The 22,832-nt window shown below is 39.5% G+C and overlaps 1 protein-coding gene across 3 annotated transcripts in view; it reads left to right on the forward strand.

Moving 5' to 3' along the window:
- Positions 1-2,372: 2,372 nt before the first annotated feature.
- Positions 2,373-22,832, forward strand: part of LOC106073157 (uncharacterized) — a 38,882-nt gene continuing 18,422 nt past the window's right edge. Inside the window, exons 1-3 of one of the 3 annotated variants that reach the window (XM_056015432.1) lie at positions 2,373-2,508; positions 12,441-12,590; positions 21,266-21,399. The gene's annotated coding sequence lies outside the window, so the exon portion shown is untranslated. The remainder of the gene's footprint in view (positions 2,509-12,440; positions 12,591-21,265; positions 21,400-22,832) is intronic. The other 2 variants (XM_013233644.2, XM_056015433.1) reach the window with 2 other exon arrangements.

The following is a 22,832-nucleotide window of genomic DNA, read 5'->3' on the forward strand; positions in this document are numbered from 1 at the left end:
GAGAGAGAGAGAGAGAGAGAGAGAGACAGACAGAGAGAGAGAGAGAGAGAGAGAGAGACAGACAGACAGAGAGAGAGAGACAGAGAGAGAGGAAGAGACAGACAGAGAGACAGACAGAGAGAAACAGAGCTAAGATACAGAGAGATACAGAGAGATATACAGAGAGAGAGAGACAGAGAGAAAAGAGAAACAGATAGAAGAAACAGAGAGAGAGAGAGAGACAGAGAAAGAGAGAGACTTAGACATAAAGATAGAAAGAGAGACAAAGAGAGAGAGACAGAGACAGAGAAAGAGAGACAGAGAAAGAGAGAGACTTAGACATAGAGATAGAAAGAGAGACAAAGAGAAAGAGAGACAGAGAAAGAGAGAGACTTAGACATAGAGATAGAAACAGAGACAAAGAGAGAGAGACAGAGAAAGAGAGAGACTTAGACATAGAGATAGAAAGAGAGACAAAGAGAGAGAGAGAGATACAGAGATCAGAGAGGACCCATTATTTACGTCTCAAAAAGTGTGAGGTGGGGGGGGGGGGGAGGGTCAAAGTTGCCCTCTCCTCCTGCTTCATTTTGAGACCGAGACATTCTTTATGTCGTACTGTTTATGTCTTACTGTTTATGTCTAACTGTTTATGTCTTACTGTTTATGTCTTACTGTTTGTGTCTAACTGTTTATGTCTAACTGTTTATGTCTAACTGTTTATGTCTTACTGTTTATGTCTAACTGTTTATGTCTTACTGTTTGTGTCTAACTGTTTATGTCTAACTGTTTATGTCTAACTGTTTATGTCTAACTGTTTATGTCTAACTGTTTATGTCTTACTGTTTATGTCTTACTGTTTATGTCTAACTGTTTATGTCTTACTGTTTGTGTCTAACTGTTTATGTCTAACCGTTTATGTCTTAGTGTTTATGTCTTACTGTTTATGTCTTACTGTTTATGTCTTAGTGTTTATGTCTTAGTATTTATGTCTTACTGTTTATGTCGTACTGTTTATGTCTTACTGTTTGTGTCTAACTGTTTATGTCTAACTGTTTATGTCTAACTGTTTATGTCTAACTGTTTATGTCTTACTGTTTGTGTCTAACTGTTTATGTCTAACTGTTTATGTCTAACTGTTTATGTCTTACTGTTTATGTCTTACTGTTTATGTCTTACTGTTTGTGTCTTACTGTTTATGTCTGACTGTTTATGTCTTACTGTTTATGTCTTACTGTTTGTGTCTTACTGTTTATGTCTTAGTGTTTATGTCTTACTGTTTATGTCTTACTGTTTATGTCTTAGTGTTTATGTCTTACTGTTTATGTCTTACTGTTTATGTCTTACTGTTTGTGTCTTACTGTTTATGTCTTACTGTTTATGTCTTACTGTTTATGTCTAACTGTTTATGTCTTACTGTTTATGTCTTGCTGTTTATGTCTTATTGTTTATGTCTAACTGTTTATGTCTTACTGTTTATGTCTTACTGTTTATGTCTTACTGTATTCCTCATTTATCTTCGGACTCGAAGACAAAGTCTTCTTCTTCTTATTATTATTTATTACTGTGTTGATGACGCTTAAAATAAATAATTAAAAGCTTGATTAGAAACCATGAGTTCATTGACCTCCATCGGAGATTTCCAAAGTCCGAGTACGTCATGCGCTATTTTTAGACTTTCAAAGCCTGTTGAGTTTCCTAGAAGGCAACACAAGTGAGGACTCCCCCCCTTCGGTCTACTTGGCGATGTTAAAAGTGACTCAAATAAGAAAACTTACATCTGCTTTGACTACCGGTACTAGAACTACAAGTGATAGCTGTCAGCTTGAGTGGGAGACACCAGTAGGCCAGGCATCGAGAAATATCTGATGATAAAACATTATAAACCAAATGTCACTGTAAGTTGATCCTAAAACGACCAATATTTGTTGAATCAGCATGTTGTAAAGGTGTAAGCTTTATTATAAGCCTGTTTCCGTAAGTACCTTAACGTTATTGGGAACTTAGAACTGAAACACCATGACGTAATATTTGCCTTTTTTTTTTTTCGAATATCTTACTCTCTAATACCGAAACTCATTTCCTAACCGACTAGTGTTTTGTTTTTCTCGGAAACAAGAAAATCGGTCAGAAGTTTTCTAATTGTCAGGGAATCGCTGAAATGTTATATATTTTAAAAAAAATAATTTAAGAATGTGTAACTATTTACTTTTTAATATTTTATCTGATTATTTTGATATTTAAATCTAAAACAAACATGTCTTAGGTGGTTTCTCTTTTTGTTTTAACCACTGCAAACAGAATCTATGTCATTAAATCCTTGTTTAAGAATAAAATATCGGTGAGTAAAGGAGTCGAATACCTAGTCTAATAATATAAGTTTCGATTTCCCCCAGCTTGACAGACCAGACGTCGGTTTGGTATAAATATTGGACACAATAATCAAGTGCAGAGTGAACTAACGAATCAATTAACAGAGTAAACTTTGGATCAGTCTTGTTTCGTACACCGAATAGATTTATTACCACCAACGTAAGTTTTCATTATCTATGTAATAGATGTAGGTCTGTCACATCGAAATCTACAGTATTGCTAAATAGTATAAGATGAAGAATATTCGTCTTACCTTTTACCATTTTTAAAATATTTTTCCCTTGATTAAAGCATATCTAAAATCCAATCATCTGTATTTATTGGTGGAATTTCTCTACAGTTGTGAAGTTTCCCTGTGACCTGTCACTTCACTAAGATTTAAATTTCAAACAATGACGATAAGGAATGGGTAAATAAATGCCTGTTTGGGTCGTGTAGTATGCGCTATGAACCACCGTCTCGATTGTCCCGGGTTCGAACCCTGCCCATCACCTGCGGGTGATCTGGGCTATGATTTAATAATATTCGATTCTGAAGGAACATGCGAAATATTTAAAACAAGCATAACAAGATATTAAGTTTAAAAAAAAAAGGCGTGGTCATATATTTCCTGGCCAATGGTAAGGACACGATTGGTAGTACTGCCCACTGGTCAAATCAGATCTTCATAACTATGTGACGGGTTTGGTCCAACTTTGTCTTGTGGCTATATAAATCGGTTGTCTCACTAGTGCACTGTTTCTAGTCTTTGTTTTTCACTAATTCAGTGAAAATATTTCTCCCTTTATTTAAAAACACAGCTTTATCAAGAAAGTGAGCGGGAGACCTTTAAGAGATTCCTCTTGAGACTTTCCATAGCTAGCAGTACTTCCCATTTTCATATCTAGTTATATAGGCAGGGCCGGTCCTAACAATTACGGCGCCCTATGCGAAATTGATTGCGCGGGGCCTAGTCTGGCTGGGAATAAGGATAATAAGTGAAAATTAAGATTTTTGTATTAGAAAAAAAATAATTCGACTTTGCATTTTATTCATTCTTTACTAAGTACAAAATTGCGATCAAATTAACTTTACTTTACGAACCTTGCAACCTATGGCATATTTTTATAAAAGTAAATAAGGTATTGGAACTTTTCGTTTAGGTGAAAATTTGTCCTATCAATACATTTTATTAGGCCTACATGAAAGCTGGCAATGCCTTTTTTTTAATCGCACGTAGGATTGGCGTTTTCCGTAATAAATGACACCAACAATTTTGTCAATTTTTCAGGAGATTTGTATGAGTTTTCAGAAGATTTAATAAATGCAGGACATTTTCAGGAATTTTTCGTATATATTTTGCAATTTAATAATTGGCATAGAATTAACGCGGGACCTATGAAAGCGCGGGGCCCACTGTGACCTAAGACCGGCCCTGTATATAGGTTATGTTGGTAGTGGTAACGTAACTTAGAACGTTGAAACTGGCTTCTGGTATAATTCAATTCATTATTCAAAGCAGGATATTTGTTGTTTGTTTTGGCCACATATAAACACTTAAGATGTGTAGTTTTTATAAAGTACTTATTTATTTTTAAAAAATGTGTCAAATGCTACTTGTTGGAAGTTCTAGTTTAATGTATAGTAAAAGTAAAGTACAGTTTCCCTTTCAGACATATAGGGCAGATGATGTAAAGGTCATCTGTTTCGGTGGCCTACGGTTAACGAGGGTGTCATATAGCCAGCACAACGACCAACCGCCTTTATTTTTTCCCCAACTAACGTCAGGTACCCATTAGAGCTGGGTGGACTCTGAGGCGCCCGAAGATCGCGAACTTAAATATCCCAGTCTTCACCAAGTATTTGAACCCCGGACCCCGGTTCGGAAGCCAAGCGCTTTACCGCTCAGCCACCGCGCCTCCGGTTTAATGTATTCTGAACCCTAATTGACCAGATAGTTGCGAAACAAAATCGGATAGGCCTAAATCTCTAAAAAAAAGTTGTGCTTTGGTTGAAATAAAAAATAAAAAAAAAAAGAGAGGGGGAGAGGGGGAGAGGGGGAGAGGTGGAGAAGCTAGCAGTGGCGTAGCTAGGAATGTGTCATCATTTGGGAGACGTGGGGGGGGGGGTTGACCTTTTTGGGGGAGCCTTCCAACCTACAGGAGGTCTGGACTTGAATTGAATAATTGTCATTTCTGAAAGAACAAACAAATAATTATAAACTTCTTATTCTAAATTGCAACAACCAAGTACGAGATAAATGAACAAAAGTATATAAAATCAAAGCACTGTTTCTTCACGTAACGATGCCAAGATTAATATTGTTCATTTTTAATGAACGCCTAGTCCTAAAAAAAAGATTTAAAAAAAAAGAAGAAAACCTAGTCCTATACAATGTATATTTATAGGACCAAAACCATACTTCGACTATCATTCAAATAGCGACAACACATTATTGGTATCCGTGAATGTGTGCGTGCGTGAATTTCAGGTCACACATTAATTGGGGCGATCAAAGGAGTGTATGTGTGTCGTTCCCATTTACTAGTGTTCCCCCCCCCCCAATTAAATTCAGTTTAAAAATGAAAGAGAAGTTATTAAACATTGGGTATCGAATTTTCATTTATGACATTTAAAATCCATTCAATGACTTTTAATAGTTTATAACCTGCGTTTTAGTTTGGTGTGTTCTCATACAGACTTCCTACATATATGAAACTAAACAACTTACACACAAGCACACTAATAATGTTAATTCTTGAAAATGTTACATTTCAAATAAACATTCTTGCGTTCATTCTTACATCAGTTCTTACATTCCTTTTTTACATTTATTCTTAGGCTACATCATTATTCAGTTCTTATTACATTTCCACATTCATTCTTACATCATTATTCAGTTCTTATTACATTTCTACATTCATTCTTACATCATTATTCAGTTCTTATTACATTTCTACATTAATCCTTGTATCAATTCTTACATTCATTTCTACATTCATTCTTACATCAGTTTTTACATCCTTTTTTACATTGATTCTTACATCATTATTCAGTTTTTATTACATTTCTACATTCATCCTTACATCAATTCTTACATTCATTTCTACATTCATTCTAACATCAGTTTTTATTTCATTTTTGTAAAAAAAAATCCACCAGGTCATGGGTTTTCAGGTCATTTCAGAACCATTTCACTGCTTAGCCCAAGGGCGTCGCTGAGGTTGGGGCCGAGTCTGGGTTCTCGAAAAGTACGAAATCAAGTTTGTGTTTAATGTTCTTATCCTTCCTTACTATATTTCGCTGATCCACTGTGTGGTCTATATGTATTTTTTTTTTTTTAGTTTTTGTTCAGTATTTGTAAGTTTTATTTTAGCTTCTGGGATAATTGAATAATAGTAATGTTTCTTGTTGATTTCTTTCATTTGCCTGCTGACCACACAGCAAGTCATATGAAGAAACTCTAACCCATCGTTACAGCATCCTAACAGGAAATAATTTTATCAATTAACTAACAAGCCTTTATATCAGTGTTTCTCAAACGAGAAGAATTGCGCCCCTCCCACAAGCCCCAATTGCTAGATTGGAACCTTTGGGGAGCGCTGAAGGCTGCCGCAGAAAAGCCCAAATGGGCGTTGAAGTAAAAAAAAAAAATTCTCCTTTCAGGCCGTGCGTTCTTGAGGGCAGAGGATGTTATGGTCAAATGTTTCTTTGACTAACGGTTAAAGAGCAGGGTGTCATGTGGCCAGCACAACGACCAACTGCCTTTACTTTCCTCAACTAACGTCAGGTACCCATTAGAGTTGGGTGGACTCAGGATCGCTTTAAAATCCCGAAATTCAAAATCTAAGTCTTCCCCGAGATTCGAACCCAGGGCTTTAGGCTCGAAAGCCTAGCGCTTAATCACTCAGCCACGAATCGGGTGGTCGTTTAGAATGTAATTAAAAAAAAAGATGGCAAGTCTACATGTTCTTAACACATACTATATTAAATATAATCAAACAATCAGGATGGCTGCCTGGTCGTGCGGTTTGCGCGCTGGACTGTCGTTCGGATTTATCGATGGTCGAGGGTTCAAATCCTGCCCGCTCCCATCCCCCGTCGTCCTGCGGGAGGTTTGGACTAGGAAGTAAACTATCTTCAACTCTGAAGGAACATCCGAAACATGTAAAACATTTTACAAACAAACAATCTAATCATGCCGTCAACCACTCCATTCGTACAGCAAGTCAGTCTGTCATGCCCTTACAGGTCAGACACTGTCAGACAGTATACATAAACCTTTGTGTCTGCTGTCATCAATACTGTTACGGATTGCTCTTTGACTTGTCTATCTCCTGTCCAAAAAATGTTTCTATTAAAGAAGTCATTTATGTGGCTAAACAGAACAGCCAATTCTTCCAAATATAAGAAAGGGAAAAAAAAACAACAACATATTTGGCGAATTAATAATTTACAACATTTTAATTAAAGCCGATATGAGACTCAGCTACAGGGATGTTGACTGGTTGTACCAGGATTTACAATCATGTTATCAATACACAGTGGAGCTCCTGGTTTTTAGAATTCCCATTTGATCGTCTGCCGGTTCTTTGTGCGCTGATTCTTGGAAAATGACGCAGCAAATAATAATAATAACACTTTTCTTGTGACCTGTGTGAAGCGTGGCCCTGATTTAAGAGTCTACTGATAAATAACATATGCATCGCCTACAAAACCAGAAAATGTACAAACATAAATCATTTTTTTGTCTTTCAATTATATATTTATTATTACAAGATATTGCTGCAGAACTAAATGAGTTATGAAATAGTGGACTATTAATACGATACGCACAATTTCCAAAATTTTCCCTTATAAATAAGCCACATTATGTTATCAAATTAGACCCTAATTTGGTCGACAGTCTTATTTTTTCGTGGTATAAGCTTAATAGTACATTTCTTGGAAATGTTTCTATTCAACGCCAAATTTAGAAATTTATTCGGTAAAATATTTTGATACTGAAGAAACGTTTATGTTCCCTTTTGTTAGCTGTTCCCTCGGGGAAAAAAACAGCAAAAGTTTCGTGTGCTGTGTGCCCGTCCGTGTGCAAATAAAAAAAAAAGATTTTTAAAACAAGTTTTAATAAGCGATTTATGTTGTTCCGCAACATCTTAGAAGTTTATGTAGGCCTACAACGTAGGTAGTCTGTAAGACCAACAGGGGATGCCCATGAGTTGGTGTGTTACATTAACTCTCATTATTATCTTGTGTTATATTGTTTGTGAGTGCAATGTACATTAATTGTGGGGATGGAATGAGGGCCGGGGGAAAGAGGACATCTAGCCACAGTTCTCATTCTTTAAACAGGTAAAAAGAGGCAGGATTAGGGTTATATGAATTTGTGCCTTTGGGCTATCAGTATTAGGAATTTAAACTGAGTCCATTTTTTTTTTTATTTCTTAGACGTACTCAATCGTATATCACAGTGATGCCCAAAATACGGCCCGCGGGCCAGATACGGCCCGCGACTTGGTTCCATCCGGCCCGCAGAAACGTCGACAAAGTGTAGACGATCCCCCCCTCTTTTTTTAAAGTTGAAAAAGTATCTTGAAGTACGTTAGGGCCTCTCTTTTTCTCTGATGGATTGGTACAATGGCCTTTTAAGATTTGTATTTGTACATTGTGAAATCGAACACCCGAAGAAACTCTGAAGTTAGAATCTACCAGGAAAAGTTGAACGGATCTTTAATTTTTTTTTAAACATGATAATAAGCCAACGTATTTGATTTATAAAGAAAGTTTGGCTGTTTTAAAAAGGAACAACATATACACGTCATTATAAAACAAATATGTCGTCCTTCTTGGTCTGATTGATTGTTAAATTACGCATAGAGATTGGAGGATAAACAAAAGAAGAAAAGGATTGTTTGGTAAGCTAGCTACAATGTGTTCGCATTTTAAGTAGAGGCGCGTAAAAAAAAAAAAAAGATAAATTTCAGATATCCCATTAATTAATGTAAGCAGGCTACTAGATCCAGAGGTTTGTAATAAAATTGTTTCAGTTCAGTTTTATTTTATTTTTGTACCTTTTCGGCCATGTGGCCCGCGACACGAGTGTCGGAAAGTAAAATGGCCCACATGTCGAATCAAGTTGGGCATCACTGTACTATCATATATACACCGTATGTTTACGTTTAGCCTAATGTCTAAGGTAAGGGGAAATTTGTTTTGTTTGTAAAATGTTTGACATGTTTCGGATGTTCCTTCAGAGTTGAAGATAGTTTACTTCCTAGTCCAAACCTCCCGCAGGACGACGGGGGATGGGAGCGGGCAGGGTTTGAGCCCTCGACCGTCGATAAATCCGAACGACAGTCCAGCGCGCAAACCGCACGACCAGGCAGCCATCCTGGAATTTGAAGGCAAGAGATGCGTTGTTTTTATTGAATAACCAAAAACATTACAATTAATAACTTAGTCAGATTAATTCTAACAAGAGAATGAGAATAAGATCCTAATTTCAAAATAATAGTAATAATAATAATAATAATAATAATAATAAGCGTTAATTTTCCGGTGACAATATAGTTCACGACAGTTGCAATGAATAGAGTATTGAATTTAAGAAGGAAGTCACTTTGGAAAATACCAGAGTAAGCAGAAACTAATTAGGATGTATGTACTTGTATACCAGTGTGTGTGTGTGTGTGTGTGTGGAGAGAGAGAGAGAGTGAGAGAGAGAAAGAGAGAGAGACATAGTGGAGATATATTAAATATCCGTACTGCTGTGTCGTGGGGGTATGTGTGTTAGCAGTGAGAAACACACAAAAGATGAGGTCGACGTGTTAGACGACACACATTAAGGCTCATTGTTTTTTGTATAAAGTCTTAGAAACACTGATAGATTAAATATTTGAAAGTTTGTATGTTCGTAAAATGTAAAATGTTTGACATGTTTCGGATGTTCCTTCAGAGTTGAAGATAGTTTACTTCCTAGTCCAAACCTCCCGCAGGACGACGGGGGATGGGAGCGGGCAGGGTTTGAACCCGGGACCATCGATAAATCTGAACGACAGTCCAGCGTGCAAACCGTGTTAGCAGTGGGAAACACACAAAAAATGACGTCGACGTGTTAGCGGCAGACGACACACATTAAGGCTCATTGTTTTTTGTATAAAGTCTTAGAAACACTGATAGATAAAATATTTGAAAGTTTGTATGTTCGTGTGGGAGGGGTGACAGTGGAGGTGAAAGGCTGGGTACTTAGTCCCAGTGGAGGTGAAAGGCTGGGTACTTAGTCCCAGTGGAGGTGAAAGGCTGGGTACTTAGTCCCAGTGGAGGTGAAAGGCTGGGTACTTGTGACAGTGGAGGTGAAAGGCTGAGTACTTGTGACAGTGGAGGTGAAAGGCTGGGTACTTGTGACAGTGGAGGTGAAAGGCTGGGTACTTAGTCCCAGTGGAGGTGAAAGGCTGGGTACTTGTGACAGTGGAGGTGAAAGGCTGGGTACTTAGTCCCAGTGGAGGTGAAAGGCTGGGTACTTAGTCCCAGTGGAGGTGAAAGGCTGGGTACTTAGTCCCAGTGGAGGTGAAAGGCTGGGTACTTAGTCCCAGTGGAGGTGAAAGGTTGGGTACTTGTGACAGTGGAGGTGAAAGGCTGGGTGACAGTGGAGGTGAAAGGATGGGTACTTGTGACATAGGAGGTGAAAGGCTGGGTACTTGTGACAGTGGAGGTGAAAGGCTGGGTACTTGTGACAGGGGAGGTGAAAGGTTGGGTACTTAGTCCCAGTGGAGGTGAAAGGCTGGGTGACAGTGGAGGTGAAAGGCTGGGTACTTGTGACAGTGGAGGTGAAAGGCTGGGTGACAGTGGAGGTGAAAGGCTGGGTACTTGTGACAGTGGAGGTGAAAGGCTGGGTACTTGTGACAGTGGAGGTGAAAGGCTGGGTACTTGTGACAGTGGAGGTGAAAGGCTGGGTGACAGTGGAGGTGAAAGGCTGGGTACTTGTGACAGTGGAGGTGAAAGGCTGGGTACTTGTGACAGTGGAGGTGAAAGGCTGGGTACTTGTGACAGTGGAGGTGAAAGGCTGGGTGACAGTGGAGGTGAAAGGCTGGGTACTTGTGACAGTGGAGGTGAAAGGCTGGGTACTTGTGACAGTGGAGGTGAAAGGCTGGGTACTTGTGACAGTGGAGGTGAAAGGCTGGGTACTTGTGACAGTGGAGGTGAAAGGCTGGGTGACAGTGGAGGTGAAAGGCTGGGTACTTGTGACAGTGGAGGTGAAAGGCTGGGTACTTGTGACAGTGGAGGTGAAAGGCTGGGTACTTGTGACAGGGGAGGTGAAAGGTTGGGTACTTAGTCCCAGTGGAGGTGAAAGGCTGGGTACTTGTGACAGTGGAGGTGAAAGGCTGGGTACTTGTGACAGTGGAGGTGAAAGGCTGGGTACTTGTGACAGTGGAGGTGAAAGGCTGGGTACTTGTGACAGTGGAGGTGAAAGGCTGGGTACTTGTGACAGTGGAGGTGAAAGGCTGGGTACTTGTGACAGTGGAGGAGAAAGGCTGGGTGACAGTGGAGATGAAAGGCTGGGTACTTGTGACAGTGGAGATGAAAGGCTGGGTACTTGTGACAGTGGAGGTGAAAGGCTGGGTAGTTGTGACAGAGGAGGTGAAAGGCTGGGTACTTGTGACAGTGGAGATGAAAGGCTGGGAACTTGTGACAGTGGAGGTGAAAAGCTGGGTACTTGTGAAAGTGGAGGTGAAAGGCTGGGTGACAGTGGAGGTGAAAGGCTGGGTGACAGTGGAGTTGAAAGGCTGGGTGACAGTGGAGTTGAAAGGCTGGGTGACAGTGGAGGTGAAAGGCTGGGTACTTAGAAAACAGTCCCAGTGGAACACTTGACGTATGGGGCTATTGAACACGCCACAGGTCACAAAATATGGAGCCTAAGGAAGTAGTGTCAATGTGTTACTTTCATATGTCCATTATAAGGTTTCATTTAGTAGACACTTTTTAAATTGGACATTTTGATATTTAAGTCGTCTCAATCAATGCCGTATTTCAAAAGGCCCTAAAATTTTTGAGATACGGGGCCCTATATTTGCCAGATATGTCAGTGCTAAATATTTGGGGAAGGGGCCTAAACTATATAGCTTGTGTTACCAATCGGTCAATTCTGGTCTCATATTATTTTTTTTTGAGTAAGACGAAAGTTCGTACTTTTTTATAAAGAATAATTATGGAGAGTTCAAGTCTCAGTTCGTGCTCTTATGATATTTTTGATTATTATTTTTGAGGCAGACTTTCCATCAAAAAACTGAAGACCATTAATTACGTTCTAAGTTTGTATAATTGTACTAGTCTCTCTCTCTCTCTCTTTCTCTCTCTTCCCCTCTCTCTTTCTCTCTCTCTCTCTTTCTCTCTCTTTCTCTCCCTCTCTCTCTCTTCCTCTCTCTCTCTTTCTCTCTCTCTTTCTCTCTCTCTTTCTCTCCCTCTTTCTCTCCCTCTCTCTTTCCCTCTCTCTTTCTTTCTCTTTCTCTCTCTCTCTTTCTCTCTCTCTTTCTCTCCCTCTTTCTCTCTTTCTCTCTCTTTCTCTCTCTCTTTCTCTATCTTTTTCTCTTTCTCTCTCTCTTTTTCTCTCTCTTTCTCTTTCTCTCTTTTCCTCTCTCTATCTCTATTTCTCTTTCTCTATCTCTCTTTCTCTCTCTTTTTCTCTTTCTTCTCTCTCTCTATTTCTCTATCTTTTTCTCTTTCTCTCTCTTTTCTCTCTCTCTTTTTTTCTCTCTCGCTCTCTTTCTCTCTCTCCCTCTCTTTCTCTATCTCTCTATCTCTCTCTCTCTTTTTTTCTCCCTCTCTTTCTCTCTCTCTCTTTCTCTCTCACAGACACACACATACACTCACACTATAAAGACTTTTTTTTTTACATACTCGCACATTCTTAGCCTGGTCTTTAATTACATAAAAATAAATTCCAGGAACGGCAAGGCCCTCTAATTAGCAGCGTGAAGATAATTGGCCGAGCTTTTGACATAATAAATTAATAAAGGTTAGCCCCGCCCCCTATTTTTTCTCTCTCCCCCCCCCCTTTCCCCCTTAAAATATATACCGTAATAAAAAATAACAACACGGAATATTTTTTTTTTCAGTCACATTTTGAAAGCTATTGAAATACAACGAATCAAACAATTATTTTTGTAAAGAAAAAAAAAAACACCATTTGGTTATAAAGGATACGCCTAGGAAGTAATTATCTTCTTCTACGAAGGAACGGCCTTAAGTTGGGTCCCTCCTTTAAGGTAAGATAGGCCATTACTGTTTGGTAGGTAATTAGGTAGATAGGAAATCCCTTACTGCTTCGAGGTTCATCTTTCGCGGATTCGCTACTTCGCCGGGTTTTTTTTCTTTCCAGAACAGACTTCTGGGCGCTATGTAGCGAATATTGAAGGAAAGTTGAATAGCAGAAATATTTAATTAAATCCATTTAAATTTAACAAACACATCTTTATGACTTCATTTAATTTTAAGTTTATTTATTATTCTATTTGTTATTAATTTGCATGATGTAGTCGACCCTTTGCTGTTAGAGTAGGCTACATTGATTTTTAAATCACCGTATTGTAAAGTTTTAATTAGACTTACATGCCTTTTTAAAAAATATATTAGACAAGGCCTGTATAAGACAAAATGTATTAATTATAAATACCTCTACCCCATTATAAGAAATCAAATCAGAGTGAAATTTATGTGCTCTAAATCAGAAACTTATTTGGTTCGTTATATTTGAATGTTTTACGTTCTTTGATGAAATCTATTTCTTATTCTCGTGTTCATCTCTAACAACGCGTGCTAATTACAAACACGTGACGCGGAAGTTTCAGTGAATTCTACCAACCGAAATCGTCTCAAGATTTGTCTTCTGTGTGTCTATGATATGGTTAATGGGTTTCTTATTCTTCGCATAATAATCTTCTTATCTTATAAAATACAAACGTTACTTCAAAAACTAAGATGATTACGTCGTACGCGTCATGCATCTAGTCATGCGTGTTAACCAATGACTTAAATTCTGCCAAGTCACTGGTTTTCCTGGCTGACTCAGGCAACCCATTCCATGCTCTAGGGAATTAAAAGCATTTGCAAGGTTACTGTTAGAGGCATGGGTCTATGGAGTCATTAACTCTTTCTCTCCTAACTGACTATACCAATGTTGATTCCACCAGAATGTGGTGAATAATTACGGAGAGAAAGAGTTAATATTATTTTTATTTTACTTTTTAAAGCGAGGATTGGACTTTACAGTCACCTTCGAGGCCATAGGAAAGGAGAAATGTGCTCATCTTCGATCACGAAGGAGGAGCTATAATATTATTTAGTTCATCATCATCATCATCATCATCATCTATGCACTGACTTTCGTTGTAAGGTGCTGTGACAGTTCTCGTAACAAATCCCTCCACTTTTTTCCGGTCAGCTGCAGGATACCAAGAGAGAGGCCGGTCCATTCTTTGACGCTGTCCAGCTTTTCTTTGCCCTAACCATTCTTCGTGCCCCCCCCCCCGAATACATTTCTATATATATCTGTGACATCATGACCAATAATAACAGCTTCTTGAATGTGTAGTCAATAGCGCTGACATATAGATATTTGGCCCTATCACGATGACTCGACTGAAATAGGTCATCCAGCCTTCGATTCCGCCAACGGAAGGGGTGATCTCCCTTTTGCAGTGTCTCGTATGTGTATTGATAAAGTCACCATGTCGTGCTGTCACGGATCTAGTGAGTAAAGCTTCCTTCATGGTTACAATTAATGGTTCTCAAGTCATTGGTTTGGAACAACCCCTCCTCCCCCCCCCCTCAAAAAAAAAATAAATAAAAGGGACGTCTCCTAGAGGCTTCAATCTGAAGATTTTCTAATATTTTTTGTTATGTTATCACATTTGTATAGTTTGGTGTGTGTGTGTGTGTGTGTGTGGGGGGGGGTTTATTGGCGTCAGCCAAGAGAAAGAAAAAGAAAGCTGCCCTGTCAGCTAGCCCTAGGACAGATGCATATACATGCACGAACTGTGGCAAACTCTGCCTCTACGGAATTGGCTTGATCAGCCACTCCAGATTCTGCCCCCATCTCAAGACGTAACCAAAGCCAGTGACTCGTCTGGGCGCATCCATCGTCTTCCGAGACAGAAGGAGCCATATTATTGGCAGACGTTGTCTTCTAGCACCAAACTGCTGGTAGACAGCTAAATCGCTGGTGGGCGTATTATATTTAAACTTGTAAAACTTGTGAAAAATACTAATTATAACTTTTATTATAATATAGACAAAATCAAGCTGATATGAGATAGAAATAAATGTACTAGACTTAACTCTTTCTCTCCGTTATTATTTTCAACCCTTTGAATGAGTTCTTCTTTTAGCTCATTACTATTTCACTCCCCTGTTATGATTAAGCTTCCATAGCTTTGTTGTTTGTTATCAGAAAATGTTGTATTTTGGTATAGAATTAAAAGGGGGATGCGTGCTCTTTTTATACAACACAAAGTCAAGGTTATAAAATTAAATTTTAAATGAATTTAATGAGGTCAAAATCAACGATGGGATCGTCGATTAGGAGAGAAAGAGTTAAGTAATAATATTTTTTTTAAAGAAACTCTAACTCACTTCAATAACACAACCTTTCGGCCTAGCGTTCTGGAGTTATTTGTCCTAAGACCAATGACGACAATACCACCAACGTTGCATCATTCACAACCAATCGCTGACCTTTTCCCACCGTCACCGTAGAAACACAAACACACAAACACTCCATAACAAACAAAAAAAGGTGGAAGGGGGGGGGACTGGCTAAGATAAGATTAATTAGGCCACATCTAGAATGTGGTCGACTGCAATCTATATATTGCCGTGACATATCCAAAACGAGTTGCCTATTCCACCAGTTGTTATTCCAATTCATTTAATGACCTGAGATGAAACTCCTATTGAAAAATCAGAGCAGGAAGGACTAGTCCTCCCGTAGTGCTCTGGCAAGAAACTTAGCCGTCCGGCGTAGAGCCTCATAGCTACCATACAAGTCGAGTGACTGCTCAGACAGGTCCCCCCCTTAGCTCTCGGAGCTGGGGACACTCGTACAAGACGTGCGACACTGTTTCGACGTTCTCTCCACAGTGACGGCATCGGGACATTCAATGACCTGGTTATCTGAACTTTCCAACCTGTTCAAAGTTAATAATAGTATTTTATTGATTCGACTAATTGAATTCAATTGGAGGTTTTCATAATACGGACACAAATCAATAAATACAGTAGCACAGAAGGAAGTATTGACAAACAGTACGTTTTTTAAAACCACCCAGTGGCGTCACTAGGGAAATGTATGTGTGTGTTTGGGGGGGGGGGTGCTGTTACAAAAAAAAAAAAAACGATTCAAAAAGTGTTGTTTTTTTTAAAGACGACCAGAAGACTGATCATTGATCATCGAGATTGACCTTCTGACGTCAGCACGGAACTTTTCTTACTACTAACGTTCCATTGTGTTATCAATGTCTATTGCGTGAACAGAACATGCCCCCTGGTTGCCGTGAAGATAACAGGCCCCCTACTTGACGTGAACGGAACAGGCCCCCTACTTGACGTGAACGGAACAGGCCCCCCCTTCTTGACGTGAACAGAACAGGCCCCTACTTGACGTGAACATAACAGGCCCCTACTTGACGTGAAGAGAACAGGCCCCCTTCTTGACGTGAACAGAACAGGCCCCTACTTGACGTGAAGATAACAGGCCCCCTACTTGACGTGAACGGAACAGGCCCCCTTCTTGACGTGAACAGAACAGCCCCTACTTGATGTGAACAGAACAGGCCCCCTTCTTGACGTGAACAGAACAGATCTCTACTTGACGTGAACAGAACAGGCCTCTACTTGACGTGAACTGAACAGACCGCTACTTGACGTGAACAGAACAGCCCCTACTTGACGTGAACAGAACAACCCCTACTTGACGTGGACAGAACAGGCCCCCAACTTGACGTGAACAGAACATGCCCCTACTTGACGTGAACAGAACAGGTCCCCTATATATATATATATATATGTATATATTATAAGGCTTGTCTTCGATTTCGAAGATTAGTGAGGAATGCAGTATTTCCCGTTGGTGCGCAGCCCCAGCTGTGACCTACATATTTTGCAAGGATAGCCATTGTCCGCAGGTGGTCGATTTAGATTTTCTTTACGCCGTCTGCGTTTGTCCTCGGCAGCAGATTTTCTTTTTTCGACTCAAATGTGTATCCCGCGGCCTTCGTGAGTGACCTCCAGTTGTCTCGTTCCGACGCCGCATGCAACCAGGTGCTCTCTTCTATGTCCTGTATATATATATATATATATATATATATATATATATATATATATATATATATATATATATATATATATATATATATATTGTTATAACCCTATTGGCGGCTCGATAGGGTTAACTGTGTTTGATCACCTGACATTTGTGACACAGGCCAGCAATATAGCGTGCTACATCGAAGGGCAAGGGACGGTACTGGCATGAACTTTGCACGCTAATATGACTACTGCTGTGGTCATCTGATGATAAGCCTGCGTGGACGAGAGACACAGTGTGTGTAAGGCAGTGCAGTTCGAGACCGGGACTGTTAGTCTGCCATGAAGTCGGTCCTGGTCGAGTCCTCAAGTGTTATGTACGAGTCCAGGAAGCGGGGCCGGCCCTACAGATAGCGGGGCCCTATGCGAAACGGATAGGGCGGGGCCTAGTCTGGATAGGGATAAGGTTAATAAGTGAAAATTAAGACTTTTTATTAGAAACTAAATTCGTCTTTGCATTTTATTCATACTTATTAGGTGCAAAATCACAATCTAATTAACTTAACGAGCTATCTACAAAAGAAGGTAGTTTTCCAACAAAAAGCAGATAACATTCAGATCTGCCTTTTACATTTACTATCGACTAGCAAAATATCTATTTTTTTTTTATTTATGAGATCGAGATAGATTTAGATCTATATTTATATGCCATTCACTAATACATTACTAAAGTATTGGACCTTACTGGTTTGGTCAAAATTCGCCTTATTATTACATTTTTATTAAACGAAAGCTGACAATGTCTTTTTTTTTTTAAATCGCTGGTAGGATTGGTGTTTTTCATATTGATTGAAACCCCAAATTTCAGGCAGTTTTATGAGTATTCCTGACTTTATTCGTGTACTTTGCAATTTCAGGAGATTTCCAGGAGCTCCTGGAAAATCAGGAGGTCGCTGGAACCCTGTTATAAGTCAAAATGGTTAAATTTAATAATTTACAACTAGAGTTAGCGCGGGGCCTATAGGTTGCATTGCCCTAAGGCCGGCCCTGCCAGGAAGAGATAGTTGTTTACGGTGATGTACAATGTAACATTTTAGCTGTTGATGTGTAGCCAATAGTCTAGTATTGACTGTCTTCTACTTATTCACTCATTATTAAAGTACCAGATTATTTAGAGCTCTTGTTGTCAAGTTCTTGATGTGTTGATGTGTTGTTGTGTGTTTAGCAGTGTTTACAGAAGGCCTGATTAGGAGAGAATCGTAACTATATATATATATTGTGACGGTACTCGCTGTTATTACTTTTCTTGTATTTTAACGTTAATTATTAATATATTAGTTGTTAAAAGTTAGGCAATCCATCACTGAGTACATGCATCTAATCACTGAATACCGGCACCTATTTTTTTTTTTATAAAAAAAAAACACACTGTATATATTGTGTCACGGGGATTATCCCCTTCTCCCAACATGAAGGCTATCCCCTCCATGTGCCACGTGGACTATCCCCTCCTTGTGTCACGTTGACTATCCCCTCCTTGTGTCACGTGGACTATCCCTCCTTGTTTCACGGGGACCATATCCTCCTTTTGTCTTGTCTCACAGAGCACCAAAAATACAGATTTAGTTATTTTCAAATTACTTGTCAGATACAAAGCTTTCACAATAGAGAGGGGGTGGACGAATTTTTTTTAAATTTTAATTTGGTGGGAAGGGTGCCTTCCAATAAACGCGGAAAAGGAGAGGCGGGTAGCAGATATCATTGAAAGTGTTGCCTAATAATGAACAGTCAGATCTAATGCTAGAACCAACAAAGCGTCATGCATTGCTAATATGCTACGCCTTAAGGGGACTCTTTTACATGCCCACAATAAGCACACACCAATATCACACATAGAACACACACACACACACACAAACATTGACGCATGCGGTGTCAAGGCTGTCTCGCCCTCAGATAGTAGGGCCAACTACGAGCAAGTCATTGATACCTTTTCGTGAATGAAAATCGTGTGGGAAAATTCCCCACTTCTTGCCTTCCCCCACGCCCACCCCCCCCCCCCCTCTTACGGTTAGATTTCAACCGTTAGAAAGAGAAGAGGTCAAACTCTTGTGATACTGACAGGAAGAAAGACATGTGAGATTGACTCGTAAGAATGACAAACTGTCATGACTTGTACTATGTACGACAGTCGTGATTGTTACAGTTTTGCGACATTCATTTTCTCGTGACCGACGTATAACATGATATCATTGATACTCTTCATGCAAAACGGCCAAGTCATAATAGACCTTCTACAGGTTCAGATCTCTTAAAGAAAACTACTTTAAAAAAAAAACTATTTAGAGGTTGACTGCTTGTAGGCACTTTAAAGATGCGTTATAGATGTAAACATTAAAAGAAGGTAGTCTACAGGCCCACTATATACACTACTCAAGAGGTTCTCAAACGTTTTTGACCCGGGTACCCTTTTATATAGTCAAAACTTGTTCACGAACCCAAGTAAAAAAAATTACAAAAGACACTTTGTATGGAAACACAAAATCGGCTGCCGAAGTGGTTCGCTAAGGCGGATAAAAAGGCAGGTTTCAATATTTTCAGCAGGACTATCAGAAACTATGAACTACAATACTATCAACAACTACAACCCTATCGCCGTGGAGACAAACAGAAGGGATGTGAACGCGTCGACGTGTTGCCGATACTATTGTAGTGTTAGTCCGACCAATGACACGATGTCACGTGATACCACAGGCTACGGAGATTTCTTAATGTTATTACTATTACTTTGTTAATATTCATACGCATTCAATGAACTGATAGACTATCTTATCTTATCTTATATTATACAGACGTTACTTCCAAAAAGAACATGATTACGTTCACCAATGACATAAATTCTGCCAAGTCACTGGTTTTCCTGGCTAGCTCAGGCAACCCATTCCATGCTCTAATAGCGCTAGGGAAGACTAGTTATAAAGATATGGTTCAATATGAACATGAATTAACTGATACTGTTGAATGATTCTCTAATTGATTTAAATGTTTTGGAAAGGGACAATTTCTCATTCAAGACCTCAAAGAATAAACTTTTCCCTCTGGTTCAATGACAGACCAAACAAAAGCAGAGATGAATTTTTCATCGTTTTGAGGCCTGGTGGGGGGGGGGGCTTGACCTCATTTTGCGTAATATTTAATTTTTAATGTAACCCCCCCCCCCCCCCAACTCATTTGAGTGTCCCCCTCAAGTGGTGCACGGGGGATTTTCAAATTCTCTCCTCTCCTACCCCCCCCCCCCCCAGCCTAGCTACGCCACTGCGACTATAACTTTTGTTTACTGTGAGACTATAACTTTTGTTTACTGAGACTATCACTTTTGTTTACTGTGAGACTATAACTTTTGTCTACTGAGACTATCACTTTTGTTTACTGAGACTATCACTTTTGTTTACTGAGACTATCACTTTTGTTTACTGTGACTATAACTTTTGTTTACTGAGACTATCACTTTTGTTTACTGTGACTATCACTTTTGTTTACTGAGACCATCACTTTTGTTTACTGAGACCATCACTTTTGTTTACTGAGACCATCACTTTTGTTTACTGAGACCATCACTTTTGTTTACTGAGACCATCACTTTTGTTTACTGAGACTATCACTTGTTTACTGAGACTCATCATTGGCCTCCTTCAAATTAAAATGAACGACTTGGGTGAGATTTTATGAGTGTATTTATGCCCAGGCTCAACGACCAAAAATTTCTTGCCAATTTCTTGTATATTCGTGATGAGGTTCTGTACGGCAATGTAACCGCACTTTATCAAATAACGTAAAAAGTAAAGTTCCCCTTTCAGACCTGTTGGTATTTAGGGCAGATGATGTAAAGGTCATCTGATTCTCTGGCCTACGGTTTACGAGGGTGTCATGTGGCCAGCACAACGACCAACCGCCTTTACCTATCCCCAACTAATATCAGGCACCTATTATAGCTGGGTGTACTCAGAGGCGCCCAAATATCCCGAAATTAAAAAATCCCAGTCTTCATCAGGATTCGAACCCGGGACCCCCCTGTTCAGAAGCCAAGCGCTTTACCACTCAGCCACCAAATAAGAAGACGGGGAAATCGGTACACAACTTCTACAATAGCCCTTAATGCAGGATATACATTTGGAAACAAAATCTGTGGTCTCCTTGTTCAAACATTGGTTCAAGTTCCTCGTTTGTGGATATTTCACCAATCTGCTCCTGGTATGGATTTGGATCTCAGCTTGCCCACGCACAAAAAGGGTTCAGTATCCAGTCGGGAATATCCAAGTGAAGAATGTTTTCAAATCTTTGGTTTAGGTCGTCAGAGAATAGCTCGTAATAGACATATTATTAATATTGAGGGGCGAATTGATTACCCAAATTATCCGACTTGATAAACTGTCTCTAAGCGAAGAAATTATTTTGATAATATACAATAGTGTTGTAAATCTGTTTCCACCTTACTAACAATTTTTTCCACGTGTGAACTAGCGCGAGATTTTTGTTTACGCAGGAGAGCGTAAAATGACCTCTGAAGTGTGTTGCGGCACATGTGTTTGGATTTTCTCGATTGAGAGATTGAGGATTGTTTTCTTTTTTGTATTTGTAGATCAGTGGATGTGAATTCGAGTTGGAGTATTGTAAAAGTATTTCTTGTACCGGGATTATTGACTCATTACTTTTGGATAGTGTTTCGGTGAGAAGTCTGGAGTCAGAGGAGATTACTGTGTTCGGGGGGAATCGGTAAGTTATTTTTTGTAGTGTCTCTATCCGCACATCTAGACAATATTCATCTTTCTGCGGACACCCTTTGGCCGTCTCAAGGGTCCGCGGACCAAAAGTTGAGAAACACTGCGCTACTCCACACCGACAGTTTTTGGTTACAGTAAGGGCAACGATGTCACACACACACACTTACAAGCACAAACACACATATAAATAAATATACAATTCCCTAGACTTAGCCAGATCTATAACCCTAATCATATATATGTCTAGGTCGCAGAGTGGTGTAACGAAGGTGCCAGGCGCCGGGGGAGCAAAGCCTGCGCCCCTTATCTCCCAATTATTTCGCAGTACATAGCTGCCCCGTCTCAAGACTAAAGCAAACCAGTGACTCATCTGGGCGCATCAATTGTCTTCCAAGACAGGAGGAGCCTTAAAGATTTGCATTAAAAGTGTCAGCAATAAGCAATATAGGGTGTATGTAAAATGGAATCAAAGTTGCGATAGAAATATATCATTTGAATGTAATGGTTTGATAGGCTAGCCACTTTGGCGCTACGGTGCACCGCGAGGGAGGGGGGAGGGCAAGGTGGGGTGCTACACATGCCCGTCCTTTGATACTCCACTGCTATGTCGTTCAGGAAATAATCTAATAGCCTTTTAGCGTAAGACAGTTAATTACGTCACGCTACAAGAAGCGAAATAGCTGGGACACCGCATCGCTTGTAGGGAACACGACTTGATAAAGAATCAACGGGGCGTAGCTTACATAGTAGTTTGCATAGCAGAATACAGAGTAGCTTACATAGTGATACCGAGCTATTGGGTCCTCATTCTACCTTCTCTTCTTTTCATATTACCTTCTCTTATTTCTGCCTTCTCTTCTTATTTTTCTAGCTTCTCTTGATACCGTTCTACTCTTCTTGTATTTCTACCTTATCTTATTAGTTCAAACCTGCTTTTTTATCTTCTTATCATATTCTACCGTTAGAGATGCTTATAAATTATCTGCCAATATAATAATAGCAATATGTCTTCGATTCATAAGATTAAGGATGATTGTAGTGTTTCACATGGCTAAGCAAACCCAGTTGCGAGCCTGCTTATTTCCCCACATTTCGTGCAGACAAAGCCGTTGTCCGCTGGCGGTCTATTTAAGTTTTCCTTCCGCCTTCTGCGCCTGTCTCCAAAAAGTGCTTTTCTTTGAGTTTTAAATAGAGGCCCACTAAATACAAACCAATGTGAAGCTCTCCAACAAAATAGAAACTCTCTCATGTTAATTCTTGTTGACCTTTATTGATTTTTTACTTTACACATATGCTTGTTTTACATTAGAGCCTATTAGAGTCATTAGACAATAGTTCCACTTAAACGTTCAATGTTTTCAACGTCTAATTTAATATAGGCCTGCATATATACAATCTTATCTTATAAAATACAGACGTTACTTC

The sequence above is a fragment of the Biomphalaria glabrata genome, chromosome 17 (genome assembly GCF_947242115.1).
Source record: "Biomphalaria glabrata chromosome 17, xgBioGlab47.1, whole genome shotgun sequence".
In the NCBI taxonomy this organism is placed as follows: Eukaryota; Metazoa; Mollusca; class Gastropoda; family Planorbidae; genus Biomphalaria; species Biomphalaria glabrata.